General features: G+C 42.6%; 1 long non-coding RNA gene across 2 annotated transcripts in view; it reads left to right on the forward strand.

The window, feature by feature from the left end:
- The window catches only part of LOC307191343, a 34,431-nt gene extending 33,327 nt beyond the window's left edge, over positions 1-1,104 (forward strand). For both annotated transcript variants that reach the window (XR_013829709.1, XR_013829710.1), the window contains exon 7: positions 1,000-1,104. This is a non-coding gene — a long non-coding RNA (uncharacterized lncRNA). The remainder of the gene's footprint in view (positions 1-999) is intronic.
- The last annotated feature ends 19,479 nt before the right edge of the window (positions 1,105-20,583 follow it).

Below are 20,583 nucleotides of genomic sequence, written 5' to 3' on the forward strand. Positions count from 1 at the left end.
CCGTTGCGGAGCACAGGCTCCGGACGCGCAGGCTCAGCGGCCATGGCTCACGGGCCCAGCCGCTTCGCAGCATGTGGGATCTTCCCGGACCGGGGCACGAACCCGTGTCCCCTGCATCGGCAGGCGGACTCTCAACCACTGCGCCACCAGGGAAGCCCTATGGGGTGAATTTTTAACAGGAGATGGCAAGCCACCTTTATAAGTCTGGCAGCACCCTCAGACTGCACAGATAGAATTAGGAAATTAATAAGGTAGTTGCACTCATCTGTCTTCTGCAAAACACATTGAACTTTTCCCCTTTCCTTCGCTTTCATCCATTTCCACTATGAGCAGGTTTTTAAATTTGCTTCCTCCTTCCTCTCATTTAACTCTTTTAAAGGAAGAACCTGAGCAATGTTCCCAGGAAGAAAGTTAGCACCTTTCTCTGCTCAGGGCCTCCCCTAATTAGCAGGTGGAAATTCCCGGATAAGAGCACCTGCCCGTTTGGCTGTGGCTCAAGGACTGAGGTTGGGAGGCTTGTGCCTACGGAAGGAAAATAACCAGTTGGATCAGTGGGTGAGAGATGAGAGCATAAATAGGGCTGAGACAAAGAAAAGGTCAGCTGCAAGTGGGTCAGGAGATCAGGGTGGACGAGTAGGCCCTGGAAGGTTCTGCTGGGAGGCCTGCCACAGAGGATTTCAGTCCCCACCCCACTCCAGGGACAGAATGACTCAGCATTTCCTATTACTATTATTAAGGCCAACCCCAGAGGCCCTAGCAAGGCTGACTGCTGTTAAAACCGGACTGTTCTTCTGGCCCCTGGTTCATTCTAGGTCTACATAGTAGAAGGCTATTCCAGAAGGGATGTGTAATTCATCCTGGTAGTTAATGCTCTTTTATTACTTTTTTTTTTAAACTTCAGCCAATAGGCTGAACTGGTCAGGCTTTGGGCTGACATCTGCTGCTTTGTCTGGTCGCATTGTCACATAATAATAAGGAACCTTTATTTGTGATCATCAGGTGCTGACATTTTGTGAAGACTTTACAGGAACGTCCCCTTTAACTCTCAGAAGCAGGCCACGAGGTAGGTATTGTTATCTCCATTTGCAGATGAGTAAGCTGAGGCTGAGAGATGTTAATTGCTCAAGGACTGAGAATCTAACTCAAGCCTTTTCACTTAAGAGTCTGTGTTCTTCACCTGTACCCTCTACTGCTTGGCAGAGATTAGAAATGGTTTATCGAGCTGAAACACAAATCAGAAGGTGATCATAGGCAGGAGAGCATGGAGAAAATGAAAAGCAAACAGTGGGGCAGGAATGTGATGAGAAGAATAGAGGGAGGGAAGCATATGCTGTGGCAGAAAATCACAGTGGGAAAACCATTGGCCCTTTATGGCCACGTAAGGTCCTACCTAGAGGTTAGGTTACCTTGTTAACGTGTCTTCAAGATGGCCAGGTTTTGTTATCTCTGTTTTCTATGTATGCATTCCATGGATTTATTACCTAGATCTGTATTCTTCCGGCTCCCAAGGGACTGGTGTGTATTCAGTGTGGCTGGAGAGACATCTGTCATACTGTTGCCCCATCTCATACCCTCCCTGAACTTTCACTCTTCAAGTAACTGGGTGAGGCTGAGCATTGTCTTCAGAAGGTTATTGTTGAAATGTACATGTTGTCCTCAAATTTAAACTCCGTGAAGGCAAGGATTTTGTCTTGTTGCCTCATATCCCTAGGGATGTAGAAGGTGATATTTATGTATGAAATTAAGAATGTATAAATAAATGAATTCAAGAAGTGAACAGTAGGCTGAGTGTCCCTTGAAGCCTTTGTTGATACTCTTGTCTAGCTGATTCATTGATTTTGCAAAGTAGAAAATGAGGAGGAATGGGTCACAGGTAATATGTTGGGGGGAGGTGTGTTTGGGTAGGATTAGGGACGGGAAACTTTGGAGCTTGGGGCTCTAGAGCAGGAGACCCTGGAGAGCTGGTGAGAAGTGTCAACTTCCCAATCCACCTTCCTCCCCACTTCAATATCAAGGTACTCTGTACTGTCCTGTCATCCTTCCTTCAATTTCAGGAGCAGATTTCTGATTTACCAAGGCTTAAATCACAAGTTTTAGGCATTCTCCAGCATTTTTGATCTTTCTTTCCACTGACATCTTCAAACAAGCACAGGTATTCCTCCTTCAAGAAAAACAAAACAAAAACAAAACCTGGTTTGACTCTCATTCTTTCTAAGTCATCACTCTGTTTCTCTTCTTCCATTTACTGTTAAACTTGAATAAATGATCTGCACTTTTCTTTTTTTTCCTTTGCAGTATGCGGGCCTCTCACTGTTGTGGCCTCTCCCGTTGCGGAGCACAGGCTCCGGAAGCGCAGGCTCAGTGGCCATGGCTCACGGGCCCAGCCGCTCCGCGGCATGTGGGATCTTCCCAGACCAGGGCATGAACCCGTGTCCCCTGCATCGGCAGGCGGACTCTCAACCACTGCGCCACCAGGGAAACCCTGATCTGCACTTTTTATCTTCATTTTTCCACTACCTAAAACTCTTAATCCCTTGAAATCTGGCTTCTCCTTCTGTTTCTACTACAATACTTTACTAAAATATTCTTTTTCTCTCTCTTTTACAGAAAACAAACAGAACATTACATCAGAACGCTAACTGTCCCTGGTATTCCTTTCCTGTTCTTCCTTTTAATGAATAAAACTCTCCCGAGTTTTAGCTGGGCATATGGGTGCCCAACTAGAGACTACAATTCTCAGTCTTTTTTTGCAGCTGGATGTGAGTATTTGGCCATCAGCTGGGAGCAAATTCCTGCTTCTCTGAGAGCTAACTGTGCTGTCTTTCCTGTTTTGTTCTCACTCTTCCTTGGAAAAGCAGCCTTGGAAGTTGGTGGTCAAGTTGGCGGGGTTGGCATGTTGAGGGCAGCAGTACTGCTCCACCAGCCTGTGACAGATCACCTCTGGATCTCTACATGAGGCAGAAATAAACTTATACTGTATTTTAATCATTCTATTTGGGGGTCTTTTTTTGTAAAGCAGCTTAGCCTGTACTCTAATAAACTCCTTTTTCTTATTTAAAAAGTAATATGCAGGGCTTCCCTGGTGGCGCAGTGGTTGAGAGTCCACCTGCCGATGCAGGGGACACAGGTTCGTGCCCTGGTCCGGGAGGATCCCACATGCCGCAGAGCGGCTGGGCCCGTGAGCCATGGCCACTGAGCCTGTGCGTCCGGAGCCTGTGCTCCACAACGGGAGAGGCCACAGCAGTGAGAGGACCGCGTACCGCAAAAAAAAAAAAAAAAAAAGTAATATGCATTCACTGTAGAAACTGAATGATAAGTAGAAAGAAGATGACCCAAAAATTCCTGTTGATCCTCCTCCTTTTCTGATTGATTATTCCCACAAGCCTATGCCTAATTGCCTTCCTTTCTTTCTTCCACCTACAATCTTGGGCATAGCCCAGCATTAAGTTCTCTACTCTCTTGTCTCTCTGTACTCTGTCACAGAGAATAGCTCATATAGTGATTGATTTAGTCATTAATTAGTTCATTCATTTCAAAAAATGTACTGAGGCCCTACATTCTGCTAAGTGCCAGGGACCTACATTCTGCTAAAAATTAACTAGACATGTCTCCTCCCCCCAAGAAGATCACCAGCTAGAGAGGAGAAGGAAAGGCAGATTATAAACAAATCCTTTGAACATAGTGTGCTGAGTACCTGATGGAGCTCTCCTGTGAGATTACAGAGGGCACCTGACCGGCTTGTTGGTGTGGAGGGCTGGGTATTGATGAAGGCCTCCAGGAGAAGGTGAGCCTGGTAAAGAAAGGTAAAGAAAGAAGGAGGGATGAGGAGAAAGGGAGATGATTCCAAGCTAAGAGGTCAGCGAGGAACCAAAAGCTTGGAAATGAAAACTTTCAAGGTGTTTGCAAGGAACTATAGGCCACAAGGTGCTGATACTGTGAGAAGTTTTGCTGCAGGTGGAGAGATGCAGGTCATGGAGGCTTTGCTTGTCATGCTAAGGAGGCTTGGGCTTTCTTCTGAGGAGGCCTTACTGAAGGGTACTCAGCAGAACTGTGAAATTGTAGATCTACCTTTTAGATAGATGTTGTATTCTGGGTGGGTGGGTGAAGGATAGATTTCTGGGAGGTAAACAAAAGTGAAAACAGGGTACTGGTTAGCAGGCTATTTGCAGTGGAGTAGGTAAGAGGTGGTGATGGCTAGATCCAAGGTATTGGCAGGAAAAATTAAGAAGGAAATGAATCTGAGAAACATACAAGAAATAAAATGGCCATGGCGTGGTGACTGAAGAGAAAATAACAGGAAGGATCAAAGATGACTCCCACGTTTCTAGTGTGGGTGCTGGATAGATGGGGGTGACGGTGTTAGTGGCTTTAGCTGTCACCCCTGAGGTAGCTTATTGTGAAGGTGAGGGAGCTTAACCTTCAGGCCTCCTTGCAGGCATGGGCCCGTTCAAGGTCTCTGGGACTGGCCCTAGCAATTTGTATTCTTAAGTCTGTATTCGTTTTCTTAAAGAGGGCCCAGACCCTCTTTAAGCTGGTATTAACTTCAGTGCTGATTACCACTAGATTAATCCTCCAAAGAAAACCGTTGATGTCGTGTCATTCTTCTCAAAAGCTATTGTCACAGTGTCAATGACTTTTTGCCAACTTGACACTTTTACCTTGAGGTTGCCTTTTACTGAAATGCTCTCCAACAAGTGTTTATAGCTTCAGACATCCCTGTCTACCAAAGGGTCTTTGGCCCTTCAAGACCTGTCTACTAGTAGAGCTGCTTTAGTTGCAATTACAGTTGATCTTTGAACAACACGGAGGTTAATCCGTGTATAATTTATAGTCAGTTCTCCGTATCCTCAGTTCCTCAGCATCTGCAGATTCAACCAACCACCAACCGTGTGGTATTTACTATTGAAGAATATCTGCATATAAGTGGACCCACGCAGTTAAATGCCCTTGTTCAAGGGCCAACTGTACTCTGTTGAACTTTGTTTACTACCAGTCTTCTTGCTTTAGTTTTATACCAGTTGTGGCTTTTCTACCTGAAATATGTGTCTAATCTCTGACTTGGCCTTTCAGTGGTGACTGGTGTCGACAATGTCTCATACCCACAGAAAGCCTCTGGCATAAGCAAACATCACTATATAGTGTGGCCCTGGTGGACATCCAACATGTGATGACACTTTAACATTCTGGTTTTTGATAATGTTGAGTCAAAGGCAGTTTGTACTCTAGAATGTTCACTCTGGGCTATAAACCCTTGAACATTAGTTATTCAATAGTTCTGATATCTGGAATATGACATGCAGTCATCTGCAGCCACAGAGCTGTCCTGGACCATCCTCTCATCTGAAAGAAGAGTTGTCTTCAGTGTTCGTTGCATTGCTGCCTGATGAGTAGGATTTTTCTGCTATCTGAATAGCTCCTACTCCGGGTACAAAAAATCTAATTCACTTCCTAAGCTTTTTCCCCATAATGTGCCTTCTGCTTCAATAGATTCTCACTCAGACACACCAAAATGGGACTCATAATATCGATTTATTATCTTAGCAATCTCGGTAAACAAGGCAGTCTCACCGTGTTCTTTTTCCTTCAGGGATAAGGCGGGCCTAGCATCTACCTAAAAAGAACATACTGTATGGCCTCATGTTACAAAAATTGCAGCTTGGTTAAAATTTCCACTGACAGTCCTTCAGGTTTTTTTTGTAAGGAGATAACTTATTATGGAGAAATGTTGTTCTATAAGTAAAATAAAGCTATAATGTTACTATTAGGAGACAGTTCTGAGCCCTAGAGCACAGTGCTGATGTTTCATACCGGATCTTTCTCACCTCCTCCTTCTCAGCGTCTTTGTACTCCTTCAGTCTCTCCATCTCCCTCTTATATGTTAGCAGATACAAATCAAAGGTGTGGTGAGGCTGACAGCACCTGCAGAGGCCCAAGGCCTTCCCTGGGACAAAGGGATTTGGGTCTGCCCACTGTAATTCTACAAAAGTAATTATGAACCAAGGAAAGTAAAACTTGTGATTCTAAGTGACATAGAACAGATGCAACCTGGGGAAGGAGGAGGATTTGGGAGCCCAATTCTCTTTGGGGAAAATACTGTTTTCTATGTTGTAATTCTCTTCTGTTAGCACGAGCCTTCTGATCTCTGCAGCTTTGAAGGGTTCAGGGACGGGTATGCGTGGGTGGCTGAAGCAAAGCAGAAAAGGAAGCCTGGCAGCAGCCTGGGAAGGTGGTTATGAGATGGGAGAGGTGACCTGCTGAGAGCTGGGACTCGCTCCCTGCCACTCCCGGGGGACAGACAGCAGCTGGTGCAGAGGTGGGAGTGGGCGAACAGCCCTCAAGGATTCTCAGAGGAACCTGAAAGGAGAACCTGGTAAAAGATAAAGTTCCTTTTTGTCACACGTGACATGAGCTCTAATCCTTGTTGCCCTTGGAAGACTAGAGAGGTCTTTGACATCTGGCCTGCCCAGGATAAACACTGCTGAGCCCATGTCCAGGAATGGGGCTATTTCCCACCTCCCATCCACACACACACTCACTCCTAGCTGCCTTTCATGCCACTTCTGTCTCTTCCAATGGGGGCTGCCCAAGCAGGAGGAGAAAACTAGAAGGTATTTTACATAAAGGGAGCAAGGAGGATATCAAAGACTCACATCACCTGTTTGCAGCTTGCTACCCCCCAGAAGTGGCCTTGGGCACTCATGTAGCCTGCTGTCTGAAATCAAGGATTCTCCCAGCATCCTGTTTCATATAGGTCAGCATCATGTTTCTCAGCTAATTGATAAGACAACCTCCAAAGGCCAGTGGGAGTGGAAGGGCTATTTCTCAGACCTCCTTCAGCTCAATGTTTTACATAATTAATCCTTGAGATGGATGGAACTTGTTAGGTTTATTTATTATTTCTTTCTTTTCTCCCTCTCTCTTCTCTCATCTTTCTTCTCCTCTTCCTCCCACCTTCTCTCTGCCCTCCCTTCTTTCCTTCTCGCATCGTTGGTCCTAGGAAGTTTTCTGCTCATTATCTTTCAAGCAGTGTTGCTGCTGTTCCTAGTGTTCCCTGCAGTGGCCAGACATCTGCTCCCATCATTAAAGGCTTAGAGAGCACAAAGGGAGCTGAGGAAGCTTAAGTCTAGGCTTCAAGGTTACTGCTTAGATCTTTTTGCCTAGAAATGATTATATGAAGACATAAAACGTTGTTTTAACTCTATGTCCTATTATATGTTTTGCATTAAGAATCTCAATATAGAGATATGTAAAATTCAAATTGTTAACTCAGCCTTGGACTTTTCCCTCCTCTTCGATCAGTAGTACTCCAATATGGTTTATGGAGTCTGCTTTCCTATCTTGGAGGACAAGAATGACATGCATCAATTTGGAATGTTTTAGGTGAGATCACCTAGGAGCCAGGTTACAGATGAAGTGTAATCATTTATCTTTAGACTCCCAGCTTTGATTTACCCGCCTTCCACCCAGTCCTCATATCTACGTAGTCCCATCTTGTACTAATGGGAGGGTAGTATCCAGGGCAGTAGGAAACTCCCTTGTCCTGACCTCCATAATCTGTGTTTCTATGCTATCTGTATTTGTGACAAAAGGCATAGGGGCTACCTCCGTTTGCCTAAATAGGTGGGAGAAGAAAGGTCACAGTTATGAAAGTAGTATTTGAAATAAAGAGAGAAAGGACAGGTATTCTGTCTGTTCATTATGCTCTTGTTGGAATCTCTTTTTACATGGAAATTCCAGTCATCTGTGATCTCAGATTCTTGGAAAGCAAGCACCTCCACGTTCTGTCCCTGATATAGATGTATTTATTCCTAAATATTTTATCCACCTTGGTGTTCTCCACATCCTTAGTGCTCCATAAATAGTTACTAAACGAATGATTCTTGCTGCCTGTATCAGTGTTGCATTGGGGGTGTGAGCACAATTTAATAGCAGAAGGCACTAGTCACTGGCCAGCCACGTAGCCATGTCCTCTTATCGCCTCTTCCTGTAATTACAGTTTGGTTTTATGTAATAACATGGATTCAATAAAATTTTCTCTTTTTTAGTAAGAGTATGTGATAAATACATGGGCGTGGGTGCTCATGGCATTTTTAATCCTATTTTTTCACATCCATTTGTTTTGACAATCAAAAATCAGTGTGGCTTACTATGTACCGGGCACAGTAACCATGACTGGCATTTTATATATACATTCTTTGTAATTCTTGCAATAGTGCTGTAAGGAATTACCGTCATTTTTCATTCATTCGTTGGTCCGTTCATCAACTGCTAGGTTCGCTGTTAGATGGTAAGGACACATCAGTCAATGAGACAGACAAAATCTAACATTCACAAGGCTTAGAAGCTGAGGCTTAGAGAAATGACTTGTAGTTAGGGGACACATTGAGTGACCAAGCTGGGATTCGAATCTATCTGATTACAAAACTCATGCTGCCTCCAAAACAGCGATAGTTAGTTACAAGGACCCTAAGTGCCAGTCCTGCACAGCCTCACTCGTTTTCAAACCTTCAGACCAATCTCATATGTTCGGTGTTATTATCTCCATTTTACAAATGAGGAAATGGGACTTGGAGAGGCTGAGTAACCTACTCATGATCTTGTAGCTGGTAGACAGCGGGGCCGTGATCTGGGTGCAGGGTGGCCCGGCTCCAGAGCCCATTCTGCTTCCACTTGACCATGCTGCTGCCCCATGTAGCAGAGAAGACCATGGTCCACAGGCCCTGCCCTGCTGGAGCTTACAGGACAACAGGCAAGAGAAGGTAAAAGACAATTACAGTACAAAGCAGAAAGGAATAAGGCCACAAGAAGAGTATAAACAAAGTGCTTTGGGGTTGAGGAGGGATTATTTTAGTCTAAGGAGTACTTGAAAACAGAGGACAGGGGAAGTGCTCTATGTGATAAATCTTCAGGGTATCATTTTTCAAGCAGGAAATAATCTGTTATTCTGAGTGAAAACATAATAAATAGAAGTTAGAATTATTTCACTTCCTTTTTTTTTTGGCCTAGTAAGTATATTCATTATATAAAATTTATTGAGTGGCTGACTGGGTATAAAACTGTAAGAAACATTTCAATTTCAAAGATATTAAATTGCTAAAAAATATGCATCTTAAAATCAATTAAATACAGTTTTTTTGTGTTTTGTTTTTAGTAAGAGTATGTCTTGGTCTATGTTCAAGGTATTTTAAGTAGAGAAAGTAGAAAAGAGTCATAATATATTTTCACTTTCATTGGGGTCCCCGCGGGACTGCTGTATACAGTTGTACAATTTGTGTACTATACAAAAGAACCCAGCTGAGGGGGTGAGAGGGGGCTGAAATCCAGTCTGCATTTCCCATGCCAAACAATGCTCCCCATTGCAAGACTGCCTCCCTCCCAAAAGGAAGGACATCTTGGTGCCTTTTTAAATTTTGTAGGAGTTAGAAAAGATTGTTTATGGGTTTGCAGTGACCCTGGGTCCCACAGCAAGAGCAATAGTAATGGTGCTGTAGCAGCCATGGTTGAAGTGTGGTGTTAAATATGACAGTTTTTTTATATGTCTACTGTAGACTTTAAAATACTGTAGGAGTTTATTAAATTCTAAATTAAATTTAAGATTGACTCAGTAATTAAGTAATGACTAACAACATTGTAGAATCTGTTAATGAAAAATTTTATTGAATCCATGTTATTACATAAAACCAAACTGTAATGTGGGATAGAATGAAATATTATAACTTTAAGTCTCAACTACACAGTATTTTTGCATATAATTTCAGGCATTTCACAGACCATCTAAATCCCATTTTGGACCTCAGATTAGCATACCTATATTATGGTACAGAATGATTCAAAAAAGAATTGACAATATAATGTATTTATGTGTTTGTAGTATTTGTTTATAACAAATATAAACATGTGGTCAAAACCTAATACTTTCCCTATGGCTAGACACTTAAAAGGTCACCCACATGACGTCTATTTACTGGGTACTGAGTAGTCCATTTTGGAAGTGTTTAATTCTTTTTGAATCACCCTGTGTCATTTAACAGCTTCCTCTGGGAGGGTTTAAATGGCAACTCAGCACTCCGGGTTCTGGGTGCTCGTGTGCCATGAATACATATTTACTGTGGCTCACTTTGCAGGGTGCCTTTCATAGGTTGGGTTAATGGTGGACAGAATAATGCTTTAGCAGATGACAATAATTTTCCTTTAGATTTCAATGAGTGATGGTGCCATTACCCCCCACTACAACGCTCCCTCAAGGTCAGATCCACAGATCCAGAGTGTCTCTGAAAGGTTCAGAGTTGTCACAGGGACCATGAAATTACGAGCTACTCCAGGGCTCATTCTCATAGAACGGGAAGTTTTCCTGGACAATGAGTCATTATTAAAGCATGGCTCCCTTATTGGACCAGCCAGTGTGCGACTGTAAAACACGCCTCTGGCAGTGTGGTTATCGTCACTAGCCAGAGGCTGTCTTCCACATCACAGGCTATGTCATGAAACTGTCATGTTAAGTGTTTGTTTTCCTTGTCACATGTCACCTTTAAGAAATGTTTCATTGGAGAGTTTGCTGAGAAGAGACTGGCTTGGGATTTTTATCATGAGCCAGATGAAATCTGCTGCAGGTGGATGGGGTGGGGGACCACTAACTAGTTTACTAGTTGAAAATGCTCCGTGATCTGACTGCAGCCACATACGTGAGCTGTATCAGCGAGTATAAATTAAAGCTGACCTTAACAGCAATATACTTATCTGGTCAATTTAGAGAATAGCTCTTTATAAAGTTTTAACTGACTCTTATTAATATGAACATTCATACTTGAATATGTCATTAATATTGAAATGTTTTATTTATTTTACTCTCTATCAATGTTTTTCTTTTTGAAGGTATCAAATAATGGTGACTGATTAAAGTAGACACTATTTCCTTAAATTTTTCCTTTGTAAAAAAAAAGGGGGGAGGGGCTTCCCTGGTGGCGCAGTGGTTGAGAGTCCGCATGCCGATGCAGGGGACACGGGTTCGTGCCCCGGTCCGGGAAGATCCCACATGCCGTGGAGCGGCTGGGCCCGTGAGCCATGGCCGCTGAGCCTGCGCGTCCGGAGCCTGCGCTCCACAACGGGAGAGGCCACGGCAGTGAGAGGCCCGCGCACCGAAAAAAAAAAAGGGGAATATTTGTTCAAAGAAGACATGTTTTAATCATGAATGCAAGAAATGCAGTATGAGATCACCAGGACACTTGCCAAGCATTTTGCTTCACCACCTAGAGCAGCAGGGATGAAAGTGATTGCAGGGGGGGATTTGTGCTGGGGATATTCACTATCAATGATTCAGTGGGTGGCTGTTTTCCTTGCCTTATACATAGAGGATCCATAAATATTTATTGACATTTTATTCATTCAAAAATATCTGGTGAGTGCCTCATCTGTGTCAGTCATGGAGATGGGTGGTTGGGATACAAAGATGAATAAGGCAGAGCCTCTGTGTGCTGAGTCTTGAGTCACCCGTGCTTCGCAAAAGAGGCAAAGAGTGATGTGGGAGCATGAAGAAGGGAGGGATCAGCTTTAGCTACAGGGTGGCCATGAAGTCTGGAAATGAAGATACCTTATTTCATCCTGTATTGTAATATAATACCAACAAACAATTTATTATGTATTTGCCTGTGTTTTTAGACTTGCTGGTTATCTGTAAGAAGGTCAGGAAAGACTGTAAAGAGAAGATACTTGATTTGGGTCTTGAATACCAAAAGAAGTTCACCAGGTTTGGGGAAAGGGCCTGGAAAGACATTCAATGCGATCGAAGGAAATGTATGTTTGGGGAACTGCAAGTGATCTTGGTTAGCTGGAGTGTAGAAGATAAGGCAGATTAGATGGGGAGGAGCCAGATTTCAGAGGTTTTGCAAACCTTGCTAAAGAGTGTGGATGTTATACTACAGGCAATCAGGAGCCAATGAAGTGTTATGAGCCAGGCAGTAACATGGTCATTCAATCAAAAAGCAATTTTCAGACCAGTGCTAGGCGCTGAGCTACAAGGATGAATTAGATATAAGAAACTCAAAGCCTACTAAAGAAAACGATAAACAAGTTAGTGCAATGGAAGTCATAGGTTTTCTGAAATAGTATCATTATTATTATATTTATTGAGTATTTACTGTGTGCCAGACATACGTGCACAGTGCTGAGTGCTAAAATGCATTGTCTTATTTAATTCTCCCAATAACCCTAAAAACCACTATTGATTAGTGCCATTTTATAGAAGAGGAAACTGAAGCACAGAAATTTGATACCTTGCCTCTGGTAAGTGGTGGAGCCAGGTTCAAATCCTAGTGGTCTGACTCCAGAAAATACACTTGTACCAATAAGGACTATGTTGTTTCCCCATGACAGAAATCTGTCTGATTTCTAAGAGCACTAGGGGCCACATTATCCATTCTGCAGAAACAGAGGTAGGGTTTGGAAAGTCTTCATGGAGATAGTCATGGGATGTGTCTTATGGAAGATCACTCTGTCAGCTTGGAGCTGGGCAAGACCAGAAGTGGGAATGTGAGTTAAGAGGCTAGGTAACAGTTGGTAGTATCAGTGGGAATGAGGGGAGAGGATAGAATCCAGAGATATTTTAGATGTGAAATGGTTTATTGTGCTGGAGGAGGTTAGGTTTCTGACTTGGATATAAAGGTGGATAGTAGAGCCGTTAACCATGATTCATAATACCAAAGGAGAAACAGGTGGGTGTGGGGTAGGGGTAGAGTAGATATGTACATTTTTAATTTGTTGAATCTGTGGAGCAATAAATATAAGTAATATATATATAAGTAATATATATAATATAAGTAAATATATAAAATAAAATTACTTAAAAATTACTTATAAAATTACTTATAAAATTACTTAAAAATTACTTATAAAATTACTTATATAAAATATAAGTAATATATAAATATAAGGGCAATAAATATAAGTAAAAGCCAGTGACTGGATATACAGTTCTAGAGTTTAGGAGAAATATCAAAGCTAGATATTATATTGGGTGTCACTTTGAAGATTTAAAAACTAATATATTAGTTAATTAAAGGTATCTCTCTAAATGTCAAATCATAACTATTGATTCTATCCAAAAAATTGGGTCAAATACAACAAATGGATAATACCACTAGAAAGCAAATAGTGAAGCTGGCAAAATGGACCACCCCATTTTAAAAAAAACATGTAGGCAGGTACTCTAGCTTCCGGAGCTGTGAAAAAATGGTATTGTACTGTGCGTAACTTTGGGTGGGCGAACACCAGGGATGGGGAGAAGGTGGATTAAGATATAAGAGGTAGAACTTCAAAGAACAAGAGTAGGGAAAGAACATTACTGAATGTTGCCTTAATCATATGGAAAGCACAAAAGTATAAAAGTTGTTGGTTTACTTCCTATTTTGAGAGTTCATTGATCAACATCCGGGGACAAAGGCAAATTTGCATGGATGCATGAATGGAAATAATTTGAGACTAGAAGATATCTCTTATACAAAAAAGACTAGGCTATGGAAATCAAGCCAACAAAAAAATACTCTTCGAAGAAATTACAGTTATGACCTATATATTTAGAATTAAATTAACCCCATTATCATGTGGGTAGAATACATTTTGTTCCCTTGGTCTTTAGAATATAGAGAGGGCATCATTGCTCACCCATCATGGCAGCCCTTGTTTAGAAGGAAAGCTACCAGTCATGAATCATTAACCTAAGCATAATGAAAGTTAGCCACCTGGGATACCATTGACAGAAAAATTGATTCTTCTCATTGAAAGATGTTTCAGTTACAAAAATTCTGATGCCAATTAACAGCAACAAACGACCCTATTAAGAACCATTAAGGGAAATAAAAACTCTTAATTAGGAATGCCAAAGATGGAGAAAGAAAAGGATACTGGGAAAAAAGCCCACAAAACATTCGTGCATGATAATGGTGGAAGTGGAGGAAAGGAAATTCTCCAAAGAAAGTTTTAACGGGGTGTTCTTGGACAGAATTCTGTGGAGGCAGCATGAAGTGGCTAGTGGTGCTGTGTTGGTACATTCTAGGTACAAAACAGCAGATGACAGGAATGTGGATTTCAAAGACATTTCCTCTCTTAGAACATATGGGACTTTTAAGGGTTGCAGGGGAATAGTTGGGGGATTTTTTTTTTCAACTCACTTTTGAACACATAGAATGTTAGAAATTGTCAAATGCTACCACCTTTTTAAGGGGATTGTTAGATATAACAGTATCACTTGGGATACTTTCAGCCCCAAGTCACAGAAATCTCCAGTTAAAATTGACTTAACTATATAGGGCCTTCATTATCTCACAAAATGGGTGGTCTAGAGGTGGTAGGTGGTGCCGGTTGGTGAGTGATTGGGTGAGTGATACAAAAATCTCTTATGGGTTCTTTAATCCTTCCCTTTGGCCATTCCTGGTATTTTAGCTTTGTTTGCCCTCATGGTCACAAATGACAACATCCAGAGAAAGAGAAAACCATCTTTTCATTTGTATTTCTCTTGGAAAGGAGAAATCCTTCTGTAAAACCCCTCAACTCTTATACTTCATTGGCTAGAATTATGTTGCATGTCTAAGACTACACAAACCATTTGTAAGAGGAATCAATCATGGGATCAGTTATGACCCAATTCCTGGAGCTGAGGCCAGGTCCAGCTTTCCCTGAAGCACATGGCCACTCATAGCAGGTCGGAAATCTGGACAAAACTGGGGTTTTGTGAATGAAGAAGGAGGGTTGGATAGTTTTGGGGTAGGCAACCAATGGTGTCTGTTACAAATGAACTACAAAAGCCTTTCTTTTTTTTTTTTTTTTTTATTTGTGGTACCCGGGCCTCTCACTGTTGTAGCCTCTCCCGTTGCAGAGCATAGGCTCCGGATGTGCAGGCTCAGCGGCCACGGCTCACGGGCCCAGCCGCTCCGCGGCATGTGGGATCTTCCCGGACCGGGTCACGAACCCGTGTCCCCTGCATCGGCAGGCGGACTCTCAACCACTGCGCCACCAGGGAAGCCCAAAAGCCTTTCTTGAATGGAATGAAAAAACATTTTTCATTAAATGTTTCTTACTAATAAAGTTTTTAGTCTTTAACTATGTGTTCAATGGCCAGTTTTCTCTTATTTTTAGTAAAATAATAAAAATGATAATTTTAGAACTATTTAATATAACTGTTTCAGTGTGATAAACCTGGTATGGTCACTTTAGTTTGGCTTAAGTTTTTTTTTTTTTTTTTTTTTTTTCCGGCCACACCGTACGACATGCCGGATCTTAGTTCCCTGATCAGGGATCCAACCCAAGTCCCCTTCAGGGGAAGCGCAGAGTCTTAGCCACTAGACCACCAGAGAAGTCCTAGTTTGGCTTAAGTTTTCTAAAATACCTTCTCAGAATTCTTTTGGCTGGGTTGGTTCACATTAATATCACTGATGATGGATGAAATTTGGCAGTTCTCTCATTCTCCATAATTAGGAAAAATGCTAACATGCCTCCAAAGTGTTGCAGAATCTGTTCCTACTTCCTACTGCGTTTCATTGGAGACTAAAAGATAGGCTTTGCAAGTCCCATTTGCAACTACTTGGACAGTTTCCTGGGTTTTCCAAAGATACTAGACTCAATAAAACAGGGGGAGCACTAAGAAGAATTATCAGTTACTCTGGCTTGCAAGAAATAGAAATCAACTGGACCTAGCTTAAGCATAAAGAAAGAGTTCGTTTTAATAACAGTTCAGGGGTGTCTCCTGGAACCCGAAGGCAGGAATTCAGTTGAGTGTTTGGAAGTTCTGCTGCCTGGAAGTGGAGGACCACTGGAAGCCGGGCTGTTCCGTCTCTTGTCTCTGCTTCTCACTATAGTCCTATTTTGTTCTTTTCTTCCTGCAAATACTTTCTTGTTTTATCATGTCTGTGGTGGGCAGATGAGAGCCACTTTTTATTCCTTGACATCACTTCTCATGTCTCTCAGTGTCTCTCAGACCCTCAGTGTCTCTCAGTTCTAATTCTGAATTCCCAGGCAAGAGAATCTGATTTACAAATGAGGAAACTGTGGCTTAAATGAAGCATCACCCAACTCAAGGAAGGCTCAAGGTGACCCAACTAGAAAGGCTTTTTTTTGGCCAAGTTCCCCCACCAGAGAGCAAAACTGCGCCCCCTGCAGTGGAAGCGGAATCTTAACCACTGGACCACCAAGGAAGTCCTGTTAAGGCATTTTGACTCTAGGTCTGTTTGGATCTTAAATGTGGTGACCTTCCAACAACATATGTGAACACCAGTGAGATTTTCAGGAGCAGTGCTTGATACCTTGTTGACTCAGTCCAGTCTTGTATTTGTAGGTGAGCCTGATTTGGAAGCTTGGTACAGTTCCTCTTCTCACTGCCTCTATCAACGCCCAGCCAAAAGATCTTCCCTTCCCATCATTAGAAGAGTCATTTCCTTCTTAACACAAGGAGTATCTCATCGTTATAGAGTACCTGACAGGTTCCAAAGACTACATGATGATCTCCTTTTATTTTACAACAGTCCAGTGATGTGGTTGGCTGGAATTATTTACTCCCATTTACAGATAAGGAAATGGAGGTTCACAGGGGCAAGGTGATTTGCTCTAGTAGAGAGGACTAAATTCCCTGGGGAGGTGGACTGGTTGCTTAGGAGTAGATGAAGGATCTTCTTGGTCATGTCACTGGGGGACCCAGGTGGGCTGACAGGGCAGGACCGCCACAAGCCACCTGGTGTTGAGCTTTCTTGCTAGACTGGGGACTTCTTGAGGCCAGATACCTTGTTCTCACTCATCTCTTTGTCCTCAGGTTCTAGCACAGTATTTGGTACATAGCAGACTCTTGCTGAATGTTTGTTGAAGGAATATGAGACTTTCCTAAAAATGATAACTTTTCAATATTGGAATGAACTGCCTTGAAAAGTTGGGTGATTCCTAGCACTGGCAGAGTTTAAGAAAAGATGGATAAATATCTGCTTGCTCATAATAAAGGCTAACATTTATTGAGCACTTGCTATGTGCTGGGCACTGGGTTAAGTGCTCTACATGTATTATTTCACGTATTCCTCACTCCATCCCCCAAAACAGTTTCTATTATTATCCTCATTGAAACCGAGGCACGGAGAGGCGAAGTGACTTGCTTAAGAATCCATTGCAAATTGTGTGGCCATGATTTGAACCCTAGAAGACTGAGTTACAGATCTGGATCCTAGTCATGTTGTCGAAGTGTTTCTAGATGAGGCAGGAGATTGAGGTAGATTAGCTCTCAAGTATTTTCAACTTTGAGATTCCCTGATGGTTTGGCCAGGAGATTGGTGCCAACACATACAGAGAAAGCAGGGAAGGAGAACTGGTTGTATAAGGATAGAGGGATCGGTAGAGAACAAGTTGATTTTGATTATGTTTGGTATGAAGTGTCAGAGGATATCCAAATGAAAAAAGTCCAACGGTATCTTTAGCTTGAAAGAAAGCTACTTCATACGTGTGCTGTTGCCATGAAAAGCTCTTTCAACACAGGAAGTCATAACTATTACTGCCTGGTTGTGCATATAATGGTAGTTACGGCTCACATTACTTTTCTAACACAGCCTTATACTGTATTAGGGATAATACCATAGCTTTGTGAGATAAGCAACATTCTCTTTTTAGAAAAAGATAATTGAACTTACCCTTATTGTCTTTTATTTGTCAGAAATTTCATTAGATAAAGTGTATGCAATTTCAAAACTGAACACCACAAAGAAATATCTCCTAAATAAGAAAAAAAGGCAAACAAAATATATTTTAAGGCTTAAGAGTTCTAACTAAATTTGCCACTGTATCCTTTCTTAAAAGAAACAAACAGGGACCTCAAATTTAGCATGTTGCATTATCACCATTCCTGACAATAAAACAAAACTTGCAAATGTTAAGAAAGCAATGTAACCAAAAACATAACAAGTGATAATCCATTTTTAAAAAAGTATTTGATTAACATTGCTATTTGATAATACAATTCTGCTACAGCCTTAGAAATATCAGAAAATTCTAAATCTGCTAGTCATCAGGCAGTCAACAACACTAGGGGCTGAGAGACACTGAAAAAAAGGAACAAGGCAAGATTTTGCCCAGATGGGCCTGTCCTAGCAGGACTTCATACATAACCCGTGACTCCTGGGAACACGCAGTCAGGTTCCCGTGTAGCCAAGGCCAGCCAGGGACAACCTTGAAATCAGAAGGGCCTGGGTTTTAATCACAGGCTCACTGTTTACCAATGGTATGACCTTGGGAAAGTTGCAAAACTTCTCTGAGCCCATTTCTTCATCCACAAAATGGAATGACTAATCCTTCCTTCATGGGGTGTTGTAAGAAGTACATGAGATGTGTGAAAAGAACCTAGAATGAAATGTTCTTAACACACAAGTACACACGTGTGCACGCACACACACAAGGGTGAGAGGAAACTTTTGGGGATAATGGATATGTTTACGGTATTGATTTGCTGATGGTTTCATGGGTATATACTTATATCCAAATTCATCAAATAGTATACATTAAACATGTACAGCTTTTTATATTTCAATCATACCTCAATAAAGTGGTTTAAAAAAAAATACCCTAGGGCTTCCCTGGTGACGCAGTGGTTAAGAATCCGCCTGCCAATGCAGGGGACACAGGTTCAAGCCCTGGTCTGGGAAGATCCCACATGCCGCTGAGCAACTAAGCCTGTGCGCCACAACTACTGAGCCTGCGCTCTAGAGCCTGTGCTCCACAACAAGCGAAGCCACCACAATGAGAAGCCTGCGCACCGCATTAAAGAGTAGCCCCCACTCGCTACAACTAGAGAAAGCCCACGCGCAGCAACGAAGACCCAACACAGCCAATAAGTAAATAAATAAAAAATTTTTAAAAAATACCCTAGAATAGTACCAGCGACAGAGCAGGCTTTTGATAATTGTTGTCTCATTCATTCCCCCACCTTAGTTTCTTTGCCTTTAAGAAACTAAGATATAGAGGAGATTCACTCCCTCATTGAATTAAACAGTTAGTGTCTACCAGGGCCACCATGTACAGGTGCACAGGTTGCTCCCTGCTGAAGTGAGGGGGGTGCATTCCAGCCCACTAGCACTCGTCAAGCTGGGTGCCCTGGCTCTCTTTCTAATTTGCAGAAACGTGCTACGTGTGCTTGTAAAGCCCCGGCATCTGTTTCAGGGATAATAAATTTGAACTTTGCCCACTTTGCCCACTTTGACTGATGGGACACGGACAAGTAATCAAGGGTTATAATACATACAATTAATGCTATTCTAGGGAAGGTACTATAGGCACACAGAAGAGAGACACTTAAATGAGATGGGGTGAGGGATGGGATAATCAGAATCTGTGACTTAAAGCAGCGGTCCCCAGCCTTTTTGGCTTCAGGGACTGGTTTCGTGGAAGACAGTTTTTCCACAGACGGGTGGTGGTGGGGGAATAGGTCAGGCCGTCATGCGAGTGATGGGAAGCAGCAGATGAAGCTGCGCTCACTCGCCGCTGCTCGCCTCCTGCTGTGTGGCCCGGTTCCTAACAGGCGCAGACCAATATCGGTCCTCAGCCCGGGGGTTGGGGAACCCTGACTTAAAGGATGAGGGGGGAGATTGTGGACAATGTTTCAGGCAGAGCAGTGACATTCAATCATTTATCCATTTATTCATTCAGTAAACACAAATTGAATAGCTACCAACTTCCAATACTGAACTTGAAGAAAGAGCAGTAAATAAAACAAACAAAACCTCCTTTCTCATAATCTTAACATTCTGGTAGGGCAGAGAGACGATGATAATTGAACTAGAAAAATATTAGGTAGTGAGATGTGCTTTGGGATAATAACACAGGCAGGGTGGTGGTAGGTTGGGTGAGGGGGTATATGAGAGTGGAGGGTGGGACAGGCATTGCTAGGGAGCTGTCATTTAGGCTGAGATTTAAATGGCAACTGTAGAAAACTCAGCTGAAGATCTTATCAGGTGCGGGAGGAGCTGTTACAAAAGTCTTAAGGGGGAATGAACTCTGTATTTTGAGTTGGCAAAGAAGATGCTTGAGGTGTGTTTGAATTGGCATGGGTGAGAAGAGGCTCCTGAGACGAGAAGGAGAGGTGGGCAGGTCCCAAACCTGTGTGAGCATGGTGACCTCACAGACCTTCGAGGCATCCAGTATCGCAGGAAGGAAGGGCCTTGTTGTTAGGCGATAAGAGGTGAGTCTAGAGAGACAGGCAGGAACCGGATGATGACAAGTCTTAAATGGAGAATCTGGGGCTTCCCTGGTGGCGCAGTGGTTAAGAGTCTGCCTGCCGATGCAGGGGACACGGGTTTGTGCCCTGGTCCGGGAAGATCCCACATGCCGTGGAGCGGCTGGGCCCGTGAGCCATGGGCCCCTGAGCCTGTGCGTCCGGAGCCTGTGCTCCGCAATGGGAGAGGCCGCAACAGTGAGAGGCCCGCGTACCGAAAAAAAAAAAAAAAAAAATGGAGAATCTGGGAGGCATTTATTTCTGCTTAAAGCTATGCAAAGAATCCCAAGGAAGCCATGACTAAAGTCAGTCAAAGAAATCCTTTCATGTTCATGTCTTCAAGGGAGGTTTGAATACCA

Source organism: Stenella coeruleoalba (assembly GCF_951394435.1).
Source record: "Stenella coeruleoalba genome assembly, chromosome: 9".
NCBI lineage: Eukaryota > Metazoa > Chordata > Mammalia > Artiodactyla > Delphinidae > Stenella > Stenella coeruleoalba.